The sequence below is a fragment of the Stegostoma tigrinum genome, chromosome 6, assembly GCF_030684315.1.
Source record: "Stegostoma tigrinum isolate sSteTig4 chromosome 6, sSteTig4.hap1, whole genome shotgun sequence".
Lineage (NCBI taxonomy): Eukaryota > Metazoa > Chordata > Chondrichthyes > Orectolobiformes > Stegostomatidae > Stegostoma > Stegostoma tigrinum.
The window spans coordinates 65133821-65151236 of NC_081359.1; the positions used below are offsets into that span (position 1 = coordinate 65133821).

A 17416-nucleotide genomic window follows, 5' to 3' on the forward strand; every position below is an offset into this window, starting at 1 on the left:
CCTGACTTCCCAAAGTCTGTTCATAGTCTACAAGGTACAGGTAAAGAGTGTGATGGAATACTCCCCACTTGCTCTGGATGGCTGCAGCTCCAATGATGTTCAAGAAGCTTGACACCATCCAGGTTAGAGCAGCCTGCTTGATTGGCATCACACCCACAAACATCTATTCTCTTCACCGCTGACAGTAGCAGCAGTGTGTATTATCTACAAGATGCACAATAGCAATTCACAGAAGATCCTTAGACAGTGTCTTACAAAGCCATGGCCACAACCATCCAGAAGGTCAAGGAAGCAAATACATAGGAATGCCACCGGCTGGTAGTTCCCCTCCAAACCACTTACCATCCTGACTTAGAAATATATGGCTGTTCCTTCCCTGGCGCAGGGTCAAAATTCTGGAATTACTTCCCTAATGCATTGTGAGTCTACCCACAGGACGTGGACTGTAATGCTCAAAAAGGCAGCATACTACCACCTTCTCAAGGGCAGCTAGAGATAGATAATAAACGCCGGTTGAGTCAGCAACATCCACATGAAAAGATTGAATTAAACAAAACCTTAATCCACTTAGGAGCTCATAAAACTGTCAAAATAAATAACGGTCAATCAAAGGCCTTTTCAATAACATAGTCCTCATAAAATTGTTGATCCAAACCAAGCAACAGTCACTTTGACAGCTCTATGAAGAATCCTTGTTGAGTTGAGATAATTTTTGATATTTAATAGAACTGACAAGGTAACCTTCCCAACCAGGGCATTGTGTTCTGTCTTGCAGCTGAAGATTGTCCTGAGGCTTTCGTATGACAGATAAGATATGTATCTAGCTTTACAGATAACAAGTAGATCACTATAATAGAACTAGCTGCCTTGTTTTGTAAATTTGGCACAATTTTTTTGAAACAATCATCTCACAAACATAAAACAGGATAGTTAAAAATATATGCAATATTTGTTGTGTTACCACATAGATTCCAGACCAGACAAGCAGTGTACTTTTGAGCCAGTTCATGACATTATGGCATATAACATTCTAGAATAAAATGTATTTCCTGTCTTTATTCAGGTCTCACTACAATGGAGTCAGTGTAGTGTGTTGTCATAGAGTCGGGGAATTATACAGCATGGAAACAGACCTTTTGGTCTAACCAGTCCATGCTGAACATACTCCCAAACTAACTTAGTTCTACCTGCCTGTATTTAATGTACATTAATATCAGTAAGCATGGAATCCAGGCTATGTGAAAGTCAGAGATATCATAACAGTGTAAATAGTTAGTGTTGCTTACAAACCTCAAGACATCCATATCAGCAAGAACTCTGTGGTATATGTCTCATGAGTTAACATAAAGACAGCCTCAGGCCATATCATCCGTGGTGTATTTGATTCAGGAAACTAGGTCATAATCTTTTCTATTGGATTTATACTTTCAAATCAAATCGATTCAATTTCTTCATTTACTGTCATTAAAATATATGTCAAAACAACAGGACATCACAAGTGCTATAACTGAAAAATTGCAAGCATTGCAGTTTTCCTTAAGAGATATTTTTAGGCAACCTTTTCACATAGAAGAGGAACTGCAGGAGGTCTTAAAATGCATAAATGTAAATAAATCCCTGAAAATTGATCAAGCGATTCCCAGAGCTTTGTGGGAAGCTAGGCAGGAGGTTGCTGTGCCCCTTGCTAAGATAGTTATATCATCAATAGTCTCTGGTAAGGTGTCAGAAGATTGGAGGTTGGCTAATGTGGTGCCATTATTTAAGAAACGCTATGAGGACAAGTCCGGTAACTGTAGACCGGTGAGCCTTATGTCACTGGTGGGTAAGTTGTTGGAGGGGATTCTGAGGGAAAGGATTTACATGCGTTTGGAAAGGCAAGGACTGATCAGTGATAGTCAGCATGGCTTTGTGCATGGGAAAGCGTGTCTCATAATGATTGAATTTTTTGAAGAGGTGACAAAGAAGATTAATGAAGGCGGAACAGTAGATATTGTTTGTGTGGACTTCAGCAAAGTGTTCAACAAGGTTCAGCATGGTAGACTGGTTAGTAAGATTAGATCACATAGGACCCAGGGGAGCTAGCCAATTGGTTAACAAAAATGCTTGAAGGTAGGAGACAGAGATTAGTGGTGGAGGATTGTTTTTCAGAATGGAGGCCTATTACCAGTGGCGTGCCACAAAGATCAGTCCTGGGTCCACTGCTTTTTGTCATTCATATAAATGATTTGGATCTGAATATAAGGGGCATGGTTAGTAAGCTTGCAGATGACACCAAAATAGATGGTGTAGTGGACTGTAAAGAGAATTGTCTCAAAGTACAAAAGGGCTTGATTAGATGGGCCAATGGATCAATGGTTGGCAGATGGAAATTAGATAAATGTGTGGTGTTGGATTTTGGTTTGTCAGGTTGAAAGAGAAGTTAATAAAGCAAACAGTGTTATTGGCTTTATATTTAATGGCACATAGTACAAGAGCAAGGAAGTGATACTGAACTTGTATAAGACACTTGTTAGATTTCAGCTAGAGAACTATATCCAGTTCAAGGTGCCACATTATAGAGAGGAAATGAATGCAAAGGAGAGCATGCAGAAACAATTTACATGGATAGTTCCAGGAATGAGAAATTTCAGTCAAGAGGACGGATTGAAGAAGTTGGGAATGCTCTCCTTGGAAAGAAGAAAACTGAAAGAAAATCTAATAGGGCTTTTCAAAATCAAGAGTGGGCTAGAAGGAGTAGATAGAGAGAAACTACACCTGCCTGAGAAGCTCAGATTTAAAGCAATTTGCAAAACAAACAAATGCAAGGTGACAAAAACATCTTTTTAACATAAACCTTTTAGTATGGAATGCTCTGCTTGAATGTACAGGCAAGGTAGGTTCAATAAGGCATTCACGAGGATATTGGATCATTATTCAGAAAGAAATAAAGTACAAGGGTCTGGGGAAAGTAAGAGATTGGCAGTAGCAACATTGCTCATTTGAAGATCCAGAGCAGATATGATGGGCCAAGTGGCCTCCTTCTGTTCTGTAACACTTTGGTAATTCTGTGGAAAATGAGACAACTAACTTAATTTTCTACCATTAAGATTTATCTGATACATGATAATCAGCTAACAAGGGAAAAGATTATTTTCAGAGACACATTTAACAATACTTACACACTATTAGCTGCAGAGGGACCAACTCTTAAATGAATTTCCAATTATCACTTAATTAACCATAGAAGTAAAGTGCTTTTAACTTTCAATCAACATTCCTTTTGATATTCCTTTTTACTTCTTGAAAGAAATCAAATGACCAAGATTTTCATTAAAAATATCATCAATAGATATAGTCATTTGGGTTATATGTCATTTGGGTGTAAGAAAAAAAAATCCTCAAATTTAAACTCAAATTCATTCCCTAGAGACAAATCTGAAGGTCACATTGCATCAACACGTTCTGCCCAATAAAAACTGAAAGAACTGCAGATGCTGTAAATCAGGAACAAGAACAAAGTTGCTGGAAAAGCTTAGCAGATCTGGCAGCATCTATGAAGAAAAAATCAGAGTTAATGTTTCGGGTCTAGTGACCCCTTACCTCAGAATGGACCTGAAATGTTAACTTTGACTTTTTCTTCACAAATGTTGAATACGTTCTGTCTAGCTGTGAAAGACCTTGGATTTATTTTTAATTCTGATTCAAAGGCAGCTCCTTACAATGCAGTCACTTTTTGTAAAGGGCAAGTGCAGGACAACTTGGGAACTGCCTCCATAGTGCATTCTCTGTCTCCTTGCATTGCTATGGATCAGCTATCTAACTACTTGTCCAAAGTTGCTTGCAGTTGCCGGCTGAAGGAAAATAAAGAGAAACCACAGTGATGAATCATCTGGAGAACATTACACTGGTCCTGGGAAGACGTTTTCACCCAGCAATAAATATCAAGGCTAGGGCTGGGTGATGGGGGAGTCAGGGAGCCCCAGGAGTTGATGTGATAAATGGAGACCTGGTTGTTGTTCAGACTGAGCAGTGAGAGCTGAACCAGGTTGATCCATGGCACTCTCTGGCCATCCAGTGTTTTTCCATATCCGCCTGTATTATTGCTGCTGTTTTCACTCTGGGCCGGTTATTCAATGAAAATGGCACTCACAAAGTGATAACGTAAATTATAAGCTGAGGCACAGCAGACTGCATTGTTTGTTTTATTGGTGGAACTGAGCCTCAACCTCAAAGAGAGAAGGATGTCAAATTGAGAGTGAACGCTGCTTCAAAGGCGTTCGTATTTTCAAATGCCAAGCTGTTTTCTTGAACCTCTGCCATCCATATGTTGTAGGTAAACCCACAATGCCGTTAGGGAGCGAGTTCCAGGATTTTGACCCAGTGACACAGAAAGGACTGTGAGGATGATGAGAAGCTTGGAGAGGAATTGGTAGGTGATATTGTTCCCATGTATATAATGCCCTTATCCATCTAGACAGAAGTGATCTTGAGTTTGGAAGGTCTAAGGTAAACTTCTGCAGTGCCTTGGTGGTAATCATCTGGTGGCTTGAGGTCTAGAGGATTCTGTCCTTGTGAGCAACTTCTGTGTAAATGCATCCTCACCTACTGGAGGCACTGGGGTCACTTTCCGAGGAGAGGTGCAATAACTGCTGCCCCTTGGTAACCCCAAGACAGACTGCGATGCAGGAGCCATAACCAAACTCACCATTTGGATAGATTCCTTAAGCAATCACTCAACATTGCACATTGTCTCATACCTCTGTTAAAGTTTTTCCTGCCTGTCTCTACATGTCGAGGAGACTTCTTGTCTCCTTTTCAAGGCTGGCCGAGAGTCCTTAGAAAATAGAACATGTAATCAGCATGGAACTTAGCATATTAGATTAGATTAGATTCTCTACAGTGTGGAGACAGTCCCTTTGGCCCAACAAGTCCACACCACCCTTTGGAGCATCCCACCCAAACCCCTCCCCCTATAACCCACACACCCTGAACACTATGGGCAATTTAGCATGGCCAATCCACCTAGCCTGCACATCTTTGGACTGTGGGAGGAAACCGCTGGAATTGAACCCGGGTCCCTGGCGCTATGAGGCTGCAGTGCTAACCTCTCAGCCACCATGCCGCCCATGAACCTAATCCTCAGCAATCTTCTAACTGTAAGGGGCAATGGCCAACTCATCCTCCATAACTGCCTGAGACATGATCGCCAGATTGTATCCTTGACCCTAATAGTCAAAGCATTCCTGTTGAAGTAACCATTTCTATGCTGGTGATGGGCAAGATGCAATGATGTGATGCCGCATCCTCTGAGTGTTCTGTGTCCTCATCCTCAGAGCTCAAATTTTGGGTCTCCTGATTATGAGGACTGTAATGGAGAATACAAAAAGTTAGCTTGAGACTATGCACAATCTCAGTCCAGTCTCAAATGTTGCCTCCTGTATGCCCAGTTTGGCCTCACACTCACAAATGAGTGTCTGTCCTGCCCTCTAGCATTTGCTCCTCTGCAGGGTCACGCAGAGGTCAGAGATACTGCCACCAGTCCTCAAAAGCTCCCTGAATGTTATGTGCTCTCTTGTCCTTGAGGCATTCGGAAGAATTGCATATTGTTTCAATAGACAGCAAATCCCTTTAAGAACATGCAGGTCATTTTCCTAATGAATGTTCCATGCATGCATTCTCTGGCAACTGCTACAATTTTCACAATGTGAATTGCTCCCTTATATTCACTCCATAGATTCCATCTGGTGCTGAGGTCAGGAATCCTAATTTCTGTGTGGTATAATTCTCCACTCACATTTACATTGCTTGATGCTATCGTGAGTGCCACTTTGTGATGACTACACCGGATCAGTTACCTTGGAGATGCAGGAGGATGTTGGCAGTTTTGCTGCGTTGGACTCAGTTTTGCTTTTGACAGCAAACTGCTCACTTCTGCTGCAGTCTCTGTCCAGGCTTCCAAGGTGATGTGGGAGGATCTCCTGCTGCCATCACTGAAAAACAAGTTCCCAAGAAGCCCAGAGAGTGAACTACAAGCAACGTCACTAAACTGTGGGGCCGCTCACTCTTTGTACCGACTTTTGAATTGACTGATAACCAGTTATTAGGATTGGCAGATGGGACGGGGGTAGCAGCTTCAGGGATTTAAGTGCGACAGGTGGGGAGGAGGTGGAAACATCTACAACTCAGATTGTTCCTCTTAGGCAGGCAGAATGATGATTTGACTTGCATGAGAGATAATGGGAACTGCAGATGCTGGAGATTCCAAGATAATAAAATGTGAGGCTGGATGAACACAGCAGGACAAGCAGCATCTCAGGAGCACAAAGGGTCTAGGCCCGAAACGTCAGCTTTTGTGCTCCTGAGATGCTGCTTGGCCTGCTGTGTTCATCCAGCCTCACATTTTATTTGACTTGCATGAAGTTGTTTGTTCAGGTGCCCAGACGTTTGACTTCACGAGTTCTTGCTCACTCTGCTACACCACTGGCTGGGTCCTCAAGCAGCATGGCTAATTGATGGGCTACCACGTGATCTGATGGCTAGCCACACGCAATCTTTAAGTCTAAGTCCCACTCACTTCTGGACCTACTGTTGGGACACTCATTACAACAGATTTCCACCCTGTGAGATAACAATGGTGTTGGGGTGGGGGAGGATGAATGATCACAATTGTACAACGTGTGTACAATGCCAATGTGAACTGGCACTTCATGGGAGGGAAGATCATGTTTATGCTGCACATGTCTGAACAAATACGTTATAATTACACCTAACTGCAAAGATGCATAAGCTACTTCTTTGTATCGGGTGTTTTCGTTTATAGAAGCTAATGAAAGCTGGATTAGCACATAACACCAGCTTACATTATCACTTTCAATGCACAACTACTTTGGTTTTCTCCATTAATTTCTATTTTCTGCCCTTAAATCCATCTTACACCAGGAGAGATACAATGAATACTTGATTATGTTTTGGAAATAACCTCAATAAGTGGGGCATGATAACTGCATTGAATATTTCAACTGAAATGCTTACCTCTGACATTTACTATAGAGAGAAAGCAGGAACCAATTTTGTCTTAACTGTATTATTTGCTTTCTTTGAGGTGTTTCTCATAAACAAAATTATCTACCAAGTATTCTGAAGTACCTGGGTCATGCTGTGGTGAAATGCTTCTTGGAATATTATACCAGAGAAAGGAAAAAGTAAATGGAACCCTTAACCTACCTACAAAGCCATTGGAATAGATTTGCTGTGACATTTATGGTATTAGTTGAACTGGAATGACTGAAACAGCAGAAATTACAGAGGGGAACACAGAAATGGTAGTGATATTAAATAGTATATCTCCCCCACAAAAGACATTAAAAAAGCCCACATACCAGAAATAATGGCAAAAGAAAAGATCCAATGATAATGCAAATCTTTTAGACAATCCTCATTCAAGAACAAGTACAACAAACTAACGGAATTGAAAATGCCAAATGGCTTGCTGCATTCCATTCCAATTCAAATTCTACTTTTAAAAATTTAATCCATGCTTTCTAATCCTTCCTCATCTTCCCTCCATATCATTGTAATCTTTATCAACAGTACAACCATCTGAAATACTGATGTTCTTCTAATTCCACTTCTTCAGACCATCACTGGCAGCTTTGCCTTCGCCTGCCAAGGCCCCAAGTTGTGGAATTCCCTCCCTAAACTTTTCCACTTTGCCACCCCTCTATCTTTCTTTCAGACATTTATTAAAAGCTATCTGTTTGACTACGTCTATTTTGTCACTTGTCCGATTATTTATTGATGGGGATCAGTATCAACTTCTGTTTGTTAAACCCTTTTAGGCACCTTGAGATTTTTTTTACTTTCTTAAAGGTGCTACATAAATGCAAGCTGTTAAAAATGGGGCAACAATCAAGGAAATTGAAGCATTCAATGTTACTCAAAATGAAAGAGTAGGGGCCTCAGCTTACTGTCTCATCCAGAAGAATGCTCATGATAATGCAGCATTCCCTCAAACTATACTGTACTGCATTGAATCTGAAGCATTGCCTCTGGGCTGCATTTCTGTCATAGAGCCAGGTACTGGATGTTAGGAAATTTTCCAGCAGCTTCAGAGACAAGGACCCAAACCATGCACTTTTCAATTCAAGGAGGTGAATGTGGATAGATTCAGACTGTGTACTCTTGAATACAGGTGACCATTTAAACAGCTTGTGTCAAGGTAATGTGATTAAGAGACTCTCCTCAGCTCCCTGGAATTTCATCCTAGTTGTGTTGTGAAATATTAGGTCCTCTGAGACTTAATCTCAAATTTTCTCATCCTTCACCCTGTATCTGGATCTATGTCAACAGCGCCAACTCATGCCAGTCTCTAGTCATCTCCACTCCCAATTCATTTCCATGGGCTTTTATAACCCAATGCCAACTTAATGCCAAATCATGATTCCTTGCACTGTCCTTTGGCTTTCCATGGCAACTTTAGTATTCATCATGGATTTCAGGAACCATTCTGGGATTAAATAAGTTAAACTTTAGTTTATCTATTACTTCACTACATAAAATTAGTCCTCTATTTTACTAAAGTTCATTCAATACATTTAAATCCCTCAAGTACTGAAACCTTTAGGAAAACGAGCGTTTGCGTTCATAACTGCACATCAAAACCATCTGATCCTTTAATGGTCTCTCAGAGCTGTTAATCAAACTGGAAACCAAAGCTTGTGATAATGATAAATTGTGGAAGTAGTGAAAAGCTAATAATACATATGTGATAATCAGTCACATGCTGAACAAACATGCACAGAAACTATAAGCATGGATATTTTTCTACTCTCAGAGACCATAGGGAGGAAAACAATGGTTTTAAATTTAAAGGACATGGAATTTACATAACTTCATATTTGACAGGTCCACATGCCTTATTCCCACCTCAAGAACACGTACTTCTGCGCCATAAAGTTGTGAAGCATGCACTACTGGATAGTCCAATTATGGAGTGAAAGTTGTGTCTGCTTGTTAGAAACTTAGAAACATAGAATATAGGAGCAGAAGTAGGTCATTTGGCCCTTCGAGCCTGATCTATCATTCAATATGATCCATGGCTGACCATCCAACTCAGCACCTTATTCCTACTTTCTCCCCATATCCTTTGATCCCTTTAATCCTCTGAACCATATTTACATCTTTCTTGACAGTCTTTAATGTTTTGGCCTCAACAGTTTCCTGTGACTGAGAATTCCACAGGTTCACCATTATCTGGGCAAAGAAATTTCTCCCCATCTCAGTCTTCAAAGGCATGCCCTTTATTCTTAGACAGTAACCCCTGGTTCTGCACTCCTCAGTCACTGAGAGCATTCTTCCTGTGCTTACGCCCTCTAATCCTGTCAGATGTTTGTAGGTTCCTATGAGATGCCCCTCCTTCTTCTAACCAGCATAATCTAGAAAGTCCTAAACTATCCAGTCTCTCTTTATAAGTCAATTCTGTTATCCCAGAAAATTTAACTCTTAATTTCTCACCATAGCCAGAATACCCTTCCTTTGACGAGGAGACGATAAGTGCACACAATACTCCAAGTGTGGTCTCACCAAGGCACTGTAAAGTTGCTCTTGTACTTGAATCCTCTCGATACCAACATGCCATTTGCCATTTTGAGGCTTGTTTAAACTTCATGCATGTACTGTGTGTTAAGTTTAAATGATTCAGCAGAGTTCATATTTCCCTAATGTGTACTTCATGCCCTACAACTTTTCCCCTATTTGTGAAATTCAGAGCTGCTATAAATGAAGATCCTATAAATTCAATCGGATATGTTCAAGATTAAAGTTGGGTTACATTCTCAAACTGAACTTTTCTGACTGAAGGGAATTGTGCTACAGCTAAGTGTAGAATTACTTAGCACAGATGCTCCCACGTCAAGCAACCTGCTAACACTCATTACTCGAGATCAGAGAAGCGCAATAGCTACACTGGCAGGGCATAGAGTTACCATCCTACTGCTTCTGAAATTGGATAATTTATTTTTTTGGACAAAAGCTACTAAGCTGTAAATCAAACTGGAGCCAGGTTTTGAAAGGCTATAATTGTGTTTTCCACTTAATTAAGTTTACAACGTGAAGGTATTAACATTTCTGATGAACGTTCACTGACTATAAGGAAAACATCCAACTCAAGCTGGGTTCAAATCTTCATTCTGTCATTGTCCTACCTCTTACTTTTGTATTGGACAACTATTCATGAAGTACTGGAGGGTTGTATAAATTTGAGCCACAATGGAAAGTAATGGCTTACTAAGAGTTAATGTTGGAAACTGCATTCAGACCCAAACCATCTGATGATGTCCTACAATCTTGGCTGGACAATTGAAGAGACCAGTCCTAGATCTCAATGTGATCAGCCACCTCATCTCTGGGGTTCTGAAGAAGATTGTGCGTGGACTCAAAACATTAACTCTGTTTTTCTGACCACAGATGCTGCTGCTCGTGCCAAGTTTCTGCGTTGCATTCTCTTTTTATTTCGGATACTTAGCATCCACCTTACTTTGCTTTTATTTTAGTGTCATCTCTGGTTCTGATAACCTTTGTAATTATGCTGAACTAAGCAATGCAGTTTGTTCTGATTGAATTCAAGCAATAAAGTACATCTTGTTGTTAAGAGGCATGCATCTTCTTATTAAGACTCACAGGTTTTTAATCTTCTACTTTTAACTAAACAGTTCTTCAGATACAGTGTAGAAGAGAGGATTGGTAGCAGCCTCCTACCCAACCAAAAGATGTCAGTGGTTGATTCCACAAAAATATGACATGAATAATATCACACAGCATTCAGGAGAGAAGAAAGGGGAAAAAAGAGCTTCTTTATATTGGATGCAATTCTGAACAATCATCTAAATTACTCAAGAGCTAACATTTAGCACGTCAAAAAAAGATGCAACATGTTTCAAGGATTTTTCTTTTCAATGAAATAGTATCCCTGGGATGACATTTGACCTGGAGAGCTGGCATCAGTATAACTCTACATTCCCGAAGTGTAGCAGGCAGCAAGGTGCATAAATAATTTCCCCTCTGAACCTCCTTCTGAACACAAAGCTGGAACTGATTGTTTACAGAACATTAGCCATAAGGGGAAGTGCTATAACTCACAGTAGGTCAGTATGGTAAATGTCCTGCTCCACAGAGTGCTACAGAGAGTGAAACTCATTCAATGTAAAAGAATTCAGCGTTCAGAAAATATTGTAAAGGCTATACCTAAAGTGCATTGTCTAACTGTACAAAACCAGCCAGCCATTATCACATACCACTTGCTGGTAAAAATCAATGATCTGTTTAGTGTGTTATAGCTTAAGTATCTTTAAAGTAGAAAACCCATATTTACTAATCTTTAGCTCTGCATCTGTTATCATTCAAAAGACCCTTAGTCATTGGTCAGACCAATTTCAATCCTAGAGAAGGATTTTAAGCTTCTGGCCAACATGCTGTTGTAGACAGAGCACCACACAGATTTTTCGCTCAGATACAATTGAGAGACTATTGAACTTACCTGCAAGTAGCAAACACCACCGTCTTAATGTTTCAGAGATCGAACTGGACTTGATATTTTCCAGCACGCGTAAGCCACACAAGCAGGGAAAGTATGCCCCTTGGAATACTACCAGCACAATTCACTGCCTTGCTTGTCATTTCTTTGTTCTCTTTACACTTGCCTCAGCAGCAACCATGCTGTTAGTGGGTGGAGATTTGCCTGCATTCAACTTCCTGTTATCAGCTCTAAATAATAGCTCACTCACACCCTTCTTTCATAAAACAGATGCCAGGGAAGTACAAAATGCATGTACCATAAAAATACCAGCCTTCTCACAGGCGTATGGCAAATGTCTCCAGGCTGTCTGCACAGGCAAGCATTTCAAAATGACGAATGGGCACTGATTGACATTTCACTGTTTTATTCTCTCCCACTATTTTACAGCTTCAGTCTTTTAATGAGCTGGAATCATATCCTTCAAGGGAAGCTAGGCACAGCTGACAATTGTTCCTTTAGAATTTAATTCACATAGGTAGATAAAATTGCAACAAAATGTCACCAATATCAACAATTTTTAGCCCCTTTTCATATTCAATACTGAAGCTGAAGCTGTTCTGAAGGTGTCCTTGAATAAGGTTGGAGACAGTGTTACATTTATGGTAAACACAATGGTAGTTTAACCAATATAATGAGGAAACAAAAAAAACTGCAGGTGCTGGAAATTTGATCCAATACCAGTAAGTGTTGAAAACATTTAATGAAACAAAATAAATAAGTCAACATTTCTGGTGTGAGCAACGTTAAATTGTTATTTTAGGGCTTTTATTTTAAACACTGCGTGTATATAATTTGATACCTTCAATTATATACTTTAAGTTCACTGCTGCTGCAGTTATATTTCTGTCACATTCTTGAACTTTACTATCTTACCCAGTCATCCCCTAACATACGCGTACCACCCAAATTCTAGTCCACTGGCATTGGCCTCTTATTCATCTCCTCCTTTTAATTCACTATTGTGCTCACTGTAGCCAGCCAGCATCACAAATGATCCACTCATTGTCTCTTTGGGAGTCACGAAACCGTGCTTTGTGAAAGTTGGCTGCCACATCACTTCATTGCTTATAAAGTGTTTTGAGATATTCTAAGCTTGGAAAGGTGCTACATAAATGCAAGTCTTTTCTTTCTTCTAAGTACTCCTTCCTCAAGCTGCAGTGTTACTCCTAGTCTTATAACACTCTGCTTAGAAACTACCCCTTTGAAAAAACTTTTGATTGCTACTTTTAATTTAGATTTAACACTGTCAAAAAATTAGCATCTGCTGTGAATTCCCACAGTATTGTAGTGGAATGTTAACTTAGCTTTTTGTACTCAAGTCTTTGCAGTAGATCTCGATCCTAAACACATCTGACTCAGACTGAGAGAGCTACAACTAACACACAGCTGAAACCACACATCCAGTTAAAGGATTTGTCCTTTACTGCGGAGCACTACAAAGAGCATTCAAAGGTACAAAACAAGATGTGGTAAATCAAGAAACAGTAGCTGAGAGATACCACAATTGCGTTTTAGAAGCCTGAGATTGCGGTAAAACAATATATAAGGTGAGCAAAAACAAAGTTGCTAGAAAAGCTCAGCATGTCTGGCAGCATCTGAGAAGAGAAAACGGAGTATGAATGTTTCAGGTCTGGTGACTCTTCCTCAGAACTTAGTATATAAGGTGATATTAGTCTGGCACAGATAAAACTACTGTAATTCACACAAAAGGTAAGCTAGCTCCTATTCAATCAATTTGTACTTCCCTTTCTTACAAACCGCACTTGAGGCAGCCTGTTTATTTATTAAACACAAGTGACTTACATCATGTAAGATATTTAACAAATTTAGCATCTGTTTATTATTGTCATGTCTGTTAATATATGAATTATATTTCAGTGACAATTTCTAATAGCTGTCAGTGTGAAACTGTTTTCCAGAATATGTAATTGCACGAAACAAAACTAACAGAAAACTACAACTCTCATTGAGATCACTATATTGTAACTATTTTACTCTTACTTTTCTCAGGAATCCACTGACTGAATATGGTGGAGGCAGGTTCACTCAAAAGGGAATTAGATGGTTAGTTGAAAAGGAATAGCTTGCCAGTTATGGAGTGAAGACAAGACTGAAAGTGATGTCCATTTGAGAGTTGGCACAGACAAAATGGGCTGAATGGTCTCTTTCTGCACTGTACCAATGCTTTGATTTTGTAAGGTTTTTAAATAGAAAACTGGGAGTTTAATTCAACCTGAGAACTGAAGCAAAGATAAATTGTCTCCTCAATGTAATTTAATAGATTTTGTCTGGTTCACACGCTTGTATAATTATTCATAATGCAAGTTATACATTTGCACATGTGCAGAGAGAATCTAAAGTATTGAGAATTAAACAGGAAGGGCAGAATAGAGGGAAACAAATGATTGCAGCATGAGGAACTACCTTCTGGTCGAATTGGAAGAGTCACTTGTAGGTAACAAGACACAGTTTATTGCATGTTAGCAACTTGTTAAATGCTACAATAATTTGGCAGATTTTGTTACAGAGTGTTTCAAGAGGACCAAATGTTTGCGCTCATTCGACCAAGATCCTAACCTGTTCTGCCAACAAGTCTGAATGACAGCATCATAATGGGAAGTGCTTATGGCCTTCCTCAATATTAATGCTTTTAGACCAATTTCCAATACCTCCCCTACTTTTTTCCATTACTAATATTAAATTTCTACGTATATCATTATGTTTACCATTAAGCTTCCAGCCCCTCATCTCTGACTTTAAAAAATCAGAAACAGCTGGAGGTTTAATTACTCTTCCTGAAGGCAATCTTTTCAAACTTGGAAAGCTGATAGTTTGCTGTGTGAACAACTGTTGCCTTTGAGAGTCTTCCTTGAAGTCTGAGGACTGTAAATCCCTTTAAACTGTATACCTATAATCTTTTGCTTCCTTCACAGAGAAAATCTTGCTGCTGAAGTGAGCAATTTCTTCTTTATAGCATCTTGAATCATTGAGCATTTGTTGTCCCTTCTGAGCAATGGCTTCCATGGAGGTGTATGGACCAATTTTCAATTTGTGTCAGCAGATTTTTATTCATAAGCATGAAGTGTGTAAACCTTTTACTTCGACTTGTTGATTAGTTTGGACATTCTTCTTTGTCCCTGTGATCATTTGGTTAATGGGACTAATGTATTCACTTCCTCAGCTCTGCTATTTGTCAGTTACTTCTGGCTGATAGGATCTCTGTAACAGTTGCTGAGGATTATTCCTAGGAAGATAGGGAAGTTGAATATTTTATGTGAACTTGCCTCTACCAAGTTCAGCAGCTAACATTAGACCTGTATCCACCGTAGTCATGTATTTGTTATGCTTTACGCTTTGAGTTACATCAGTTTTATTTTGCTAATTTGCTCATTTGGGTCTGCTGTTGATTGGTTATCTCAATCCTTACTTTTCCTTGCAAATTTTGCTGGTTCTTGCAGGCTGAGCACTTTTCAGTGTTGGTTGCAATGGAAAACATTTGTGCCAATGCAATATGGTCACAGGTTCCCATCTCATTTGTAAAATGAAACAAATTTCTTATGCCAACATAATTAATCTCAATGGATTCTGTTTTTATCTTAGATTCTGCAATGAGCCCAGAAACCTATATGAAATATTCTAATAGCTGTGCCCAGACTAATTGTTCCTCAACCAGCTGCTCCTTCACTGTGTAAGTTAGTTCCTTTTAACATTTAAAGAAGATTGACGTCAAGGTATGCTTGCCTACACAAGAATAAGAATTGTTGATCATCAGGATTGATAGGTTTTCTATTATTTGGTATCCTCCACATTGGAGCCTTGATTGTGTCATACCTTCAATCTTAAATGCTATACCTTTGAGATGTATTGCAAGCTGAGGTAATTTTCTTGTACCACGATTTATTATTTCATAATATAGTGACTATTGACATAAATATCAGCTTGTCAAAATATAAGATCTGGGTGATATATTTCCAAATGGGACACTTTAGGTTTTTCTTCTATAGTTGAGTTCTCTATTGTGTTAAACTCTTTGTGTGGATGGCTAGTTGATTTCTTGCTTTTGTAAGACTATACAACACACCGGTGCATTTTCTGAAAGTAACCTATGGTGTGATAGATAAAGCATTCATATGTAAAAGCTGGGCATTGTCTTTCAATTCCTCCCACTTCCTACAGACAAAGGGGTTGGCCATGGGTACCTGCATGGGCCCAAGCTATGCCTGCCTCTTTGTATGTTACATGGAACAATCCCTCTTCTGTAGCTACACTGGCTCTAAACCCACCTCTTCCTCTATTACATTGACAACTGCATCGGTGCCGCCTGAAGCTCTCACGAGGAGCTTGAGCAATTCATCCACCTCACCAACACCTTCCACCCCAACCTTAATTTCACCTGGACCATCTCTAACACCTCTCTCTCCTTCCTGGACCTCTCTGGACAACTCAGCCTCGGGTGACTGTCTGTGTGCAGTTTGCACATTCTCCCAGTGTCTGCGTGGGTTTCCTGCGGGTGCTCCAGTTTCCTCCCACAGTCCAAAGATGTGCAGGGTAGGTGGATTGGCCATGCTAAATTGCCAATAGTGTTCAGAGGTGAGTGGGTTATAGGGGGATGGGTCTGGGTGGGATTCTTCCAGGGCTGGTGTGGACGTGTTGGGCCGAAGGTCCTGTTTCCACACTGTAGGGAATCTAATCTGATCTAACACCTCTCTCTCCTTCCTGGACCTCTCTGTTTCCATCTCTGGCAACCACCTAGAAACCAATGTCCATTTCAAGCCCATTGACTCCCACAACTATGTAGAATACACCTCCTTCCACCCAACTTCCTGCAAAAGTTCCATCCCCTATTCCCAATTCCTTCAGCACCACCGCATCTGCTCCCAGGATGAGGCATTCCACTCCCGTACATCTCAGATGTCCTCGTTTTTCAAGGACGGTAACTTCCCCCTCCCCCAGTGGTCGAGAACGCCCTCGAACATGTCTCCTGCATTTCCCACAACTCATCCCTTGCACCCCCTGCCCGCAATAACAACCAAAACAGATTCCCCCTCATCCTCACGTGCCACCCCACATCCAACGCATCATCCTCCAACACTTCCGCCATCTGCAATCCGACCCCACCACCAAAGATATTTTTCCCTCCCCACCCTTATCTGCTTTCCAGAATGACCACTCTCTCCATGACTCCCTTGCCCGCTCCACACTTCCCTCCAACCCCACCACACCCGGCACTTTTCCCTGCAACTGCAGGAAGTGCTACACCTGCCCCTCCACCTCCCCCCTCACCCCCATTCCAGGCCCCAAGAAGACTTTCCACATCAAGCAGATGTTCACCTGTGCATCTGCTAATGTGGTATACTGCATCTGCTGTTCCCGTTGTGGCCTCCTCTACATCGGGGATGCCAAGCGGAGACTTGGGGATCGCTTTGCAAAACACCTACGCTCAGTTTGCACTAAACTACTGCACCTCCCAGTCACGAACCATTTCAACTACCTATCCATTCCTCATTCGACATGTTCATCCTAGGCCTCCTGCAGTGCCACAACGATGCTATCCAAAGGTTGCAGGAACAGCACCCCATATTTCGCTTGAGAGCCCTGCAGCCCAATGTTATCAATGTGGATTTCACCAGCTTCAAAATCTCCCCTCCCCCTACTGCATCCCAAAACCAACCCAGCTCATTCCCGCCTCCCCAACCTGTCCTTTCTCCCACCTATCCCCACCTCCCACCTCAAGCCACAACCTGATTTCCTTTCTACTAACCTCATCCTGCCCCCTTGACCTGTCCATCCTCCCTGGACTGACCTATCTCCTCCCTAACTCCCCACCTACATTCACCTTTACTGGCTCCATCCCTGCCTCTTTGA

The 17416-nt window shown here is 40.8% G+C and overlaps 1 protein-coding gene across 4 annotated transcripts in view; it reads right to left on the reverse strand.

The window, feature by feature from the left end:
* The window catches only part of LOC125453645 (beta-galactoside alpha-2,6-sialyltransferase 2-like), an 88831-nt gene that overhangs the window by 59541 nt on the left and 11874 nt on the right, over positions 1-17416 (reverse strand). For 2 of the 4 annotated variants that reach the window (XM_048533469.2, XM_048533465.2), the window contains exon 1: positions 11513-11815. The exons of 1 other annotated variant lie outside the window; for it this stretch is intronic. The gene's annotated coding sequence lies outside the window, so the exon portion shown is untranslated. Of the gene's footprint in view, positions 1-5834; positions 5970-11512; positions 11816-17416 lie in introns of those variants that run through there. One more of the 4 variants, XM_048533468.2, reaches the window with a different exon arrangement.